Below are 4382 nucleotides of genomic sequence, written 5' to 3' on the forward strand. Positions count from 1 at the left end.
ATTCTACTTTTAAAATACACTTTATTTCACATTTGGGTGACAGTTCTTCAGTACTGAGAAAAAATTGTTACCATTTTAAACTTTTCTGGTTACACAATAAATACATTTAGTTTTCTGTCCAGTTCTTACTAGCTTTTCTCTATATTCTCATCACTGCATTCATATACAGCTCACCTGACAAGGCACAGAAGGGATAAACCATCTGCCCTGCAGGTTCGTCCTCTTGGGAAACTGATTAGAATATCATTCTGTGCCAAGCAATTCCACAGTTACCTATCTGCATGCGTTGTTCTGTATTACAAGCCAGTTTGTTCTACAATAATCACTTCTCTTTAGAAATTTACTCATATTCTGCAATTAAAATTACTGGTATTCCAGATCCCAATATACTCCAATAAATTAGTCCAGTTAATTTTCCCGCATAGACAGCCCCTCCCAGGGTGTTTGCACATCAGGATCTAGGCTCTTAAGTCCCCAAATAAAAATCCAGAATAAATACATCTGAATTAAGTCACTGTAAAGTGGGAGCCAAACTGGGTGCCTGTCCATCTAATACAGGAATATAGACTCAATTCCTGCAGATTATTATGGTTTTCTCATCATGTCCCTCCAGCTGGGCACGGCCAGTTCTGCACAGTTTGCTCCCAGTCCTCTCCACCGGGCTCCAGCAGAGATGATGCACAAACTGGGCATGACCAGCACCTGGCAGCTGCCTCGCTTCCAGGGTGACAAAAATACTAGAAAAGCAACAGAAAATGCAGCCCACAGTACACAAAGTTATGGGCTACTTTTGCCATTGCCTAGTTAAGAAAAACGTCCCAAACAAAATTATAAAAAAAATATTTTATGCGTTGTTTTTCAGATTTCAGACACAGGGAAGTAAGTACCAAATTCTCCATGCTCTTATACTCTTTTAACACAAGTGTCAGCTCACTAAGTTGAATGAACTGAGTCACATAACACAGCAGAAAATACGAGCTCCTTCTGTTTAAAAATATCCTGACATTTCCAAACTGAAAAGTAATCCATATTTCTAAACAAGATTTTAAATTAGAACCAATATAATAAAACTAAACCAAATATGCTTCTCCTGTTCAATCAAGGAAATTTAAATTTACATCCCTCGATTACGCTTTGCAGTAGTTTTAAGCCATATCAAATTATTTTGCCTTGTCTTCTGTGAAAAATCAACTTTTTATACACTGTAAGAACTAAAGTCAAGTTTGTCATATATGCCATAAAAAGACACATTTGAACAACAGCATCTATTTGAATACTTGTCATTAATATCTCCTTGTATTCTAAGTAAGCTGGAGGTTGTATCAAAAAGTTTGAAGATTTTGCCAGAAATCTCTTTCTTAAGAAGCACTAATAACGTTAATATATTAATCTGCTTCATGGAATTAGAAAATTATTATCAAATTTTGAATGTAAACAATTTCCTGTAAGAAAACACTTATTTCTAGAATCAGTAACTTTCTTGTTTCTCTAAATTTATAAGAACTATTCCGAGTTATTAAAGTATTCTGCATGATGAGCATCGTTACACCTTACACAGTGCATGCAACGTGAGTCGTTCTCAGCTCCCCTACTGTCATTTCGAACAGAAAAGCAGAAATAACTTTGCACAAAAAGTTATAGCCAAACAGTACAGGTTATTAAAAATAAAGAAGTCATAAGTACCCTGGTAGGATGCGGGTGTCAGTGCTGTCCCAGGCCTTCCCGTCTGAGTGAGATGCTGAGACTTCTCTTTGCCAGCAGGAACTGACACGAGGGCATCGGGTGCTCGCAGACAGACAAACAGACAGATGTTCATGTGTGCTCAGGCCCTTGTGCTGTTCCTGCTCCCTTGGAGCTGGTGGCTGGGCTAGGAGCCAAAAAAGGGCAGGGCTTAATGTGTATATAATTTATGTTCCTTTTCAGGAAAAAACAAAATATATTCTTCACATTAGACCCTTCTAAATCGGATGGTATCTCTGTTACCTGGCAAAAGTATTGATAAGACACTAGGCAACACAAATGTACTATTGGTATCGTCATTCTGTAGACAAATTGTACTGGATTACTAAAATATCTCACATGGTGTTTTTTAAAAGTGCAGCGGAGCGGGTTCTTTACTAAAGGAAAATAGGAAAGGAATTCTTAACACTAACGTTTAAAAGTGAACCCCTCTCTCGGATGTGTGAAACTTCAGTAGGATACTTCTCATCTAGCAGCAGAGTGAATGGAAATACTTTCTTCTACCTATGGTTTTCAATCTAAATTTGGATAAAGAAAAGAAACAAAAATCTTGTTTGGCATTGGTACTTTCATCCTGACATTTTTATCTTCATCCCCAACGCAATTATGTATTTGCAAAGAGGCTCAACTGCATGCACAAGGGTTGTTCTCCAGCTTCCGAGAGAAATGAAGTACAGGCAGCAAACTAACTCATACGCAACAGAATAGGAAAAGGTGATTTACTATTAAATAATGTATTTTAAATGAATAATGAACTAAATGGTTAATAGTTACAGAAGCTCTCCAATCCTAAGATTTTAAATCACTTTTAAAACACACATCCTTTTGTGAATTAAACAATGAGAAATCAAAGCCAACATTTTAAAATGGGTGTGTCTAAAATTAGGTCTCAAAGCAGTAGTTCAGATGCTAAAGAAACACTCCCAAGCCTAAATATAAATGACTACAATTTTAAATGTTGGCACATTAGACATATCTCAAGTTCATAGGTGACTCTGCAATTAAAATGTAATTCAACATTCATGTGCTGACAAGAACTCAAACTGACACCTAGGCAAACATATTCTAGCGCAACTTTTATGTATTTAAGCCCCTGTAGTCTGCGTTAGAACTAGAATCTTTGAACCTGTCAAGATAATCTGCACTTCTCAGATTGCTGGATGAGTGACAAACTCAGCTCAGGGTAAAAAAAACCCCAAACAACAAGAATACCAAATTCTCTCCTTTGAGCCGTCCACAGCACTGGTCGCCTTCACCATTTAATCCAAGGGAGAAAGTGGCTGTTCTGTCCCGGGACCACTCCAGAACTCCTCCACAAACCAAAGCAGCTGCTCATTTTATTCAGCATTTCAGTCCCTCATTGCTCAGTGAAAATCAACACGCAGTATTTTAACTTGGCCTTGGGTTCCACCTTAGCCAGAAGGAGACGCCTCACAAGAGTTTTCAGAACTGGTATTTTGTACCTTTTCTGCTACTTTTATTCTCGTATTTTTAATATTTTGTTCACTGCATCCTACTAGATGATCTTGACAGAAACAGAAGCCGAAGTTACAACATGAAAAGCCGCCGCATTAAGATTTAACCTTGCTTTTGGCCTTGAATCACAACTCCATACTGCCTTTTCTATAAACACTCACAGCTCATGTAGGCACACAGAAATAAACAAAAATCCAGGACTTCTAGGAGATAACTGTATAAACTACAATGGCAATGTGTCAGAGAGTTTGCCTGTATATTTCTATGGAGAAGGTCCACATTTCTGAAAGGTTACGCTGGCTTACCAAAACGTTACTCAGATCCAGACTGTAAAGCAATGTTGAAATAAAATTGCACAGTTTCAGAGAGAAAGCCAGTGTGCAGATTTCAAATCACATGCTGACAGATCCACTGATAAATCTGAACTGAGTCAGAGTGAGCAGGACTAGGGGCATAAGAAAGACAAGACGCTACATGTCTCCAGCGTCCAAAGGAACACTCGTGTCCCCGTGCTGGTTCTGTGAGCACCAGTGCTGGGTACGGGACCAGAGAGAGATGTTGGATCATGGCCCAGGAGACACGTTGGGGGAGACTGAGGCTCTGTCCGCTCCGGTCAGCAGGTCCACTCTGCACATCTGCGTTTCCAGGCCACTGAACAGGAGTGATGCTCCAGCTGTGAGGCGATAGGAACCTGAATGAGAGTTTCTAATCGTGCGGAAGATACTACGCAAAAAGGAGCCTTTAACAAAGACGTACCCAAATGTTGCGGTTGAGACGGACAAACTACATGGACCAAGTTCTTCCAGGATGAAAGTAGTAGATGCCATTTATTGCTACAAGTGCATTTTTACACAGTTTTACCAATTCATGTGTTTCTTCACTATTGGTTAAAAGTTACAGCAGTAACATCTCATTGGCTAATTTGCCATCATCAATGTTACTCTTCTACTCCCTTCTCTCTCATGGGTACATCTTAATACCTCCAGATACTCCTTTACTCCCATCCTTCTCACGGGTACACCTTAGTATCTTCAAGGCTGATGTCTGTTCCCATACCTTCTGTCAGGGAATCCACGGACCCGCCATAGTTTCCCACACCCAAAGCATGAAGAGCCAGACAGAGGCCTGAGTTAAACGGCAGCCGGATGCTTGGCCTGAGTCACAGG

Source organism: Caloenas nicobarica, chromosome 14 (assembly GCF_036013445.1).
Source record: "Caloenas nicobarica isolate bCalNic1 chromosome 14, bCalNic1.hap1, whole genome shotgun sequence".
Classification (NCBI taxonomy): domain Eukaryota; kingdom Metazoa; phylum Chordata; class Aves; order Columbiformes; family Columbidae; genus Caloenas; species Caloenas nicobarica.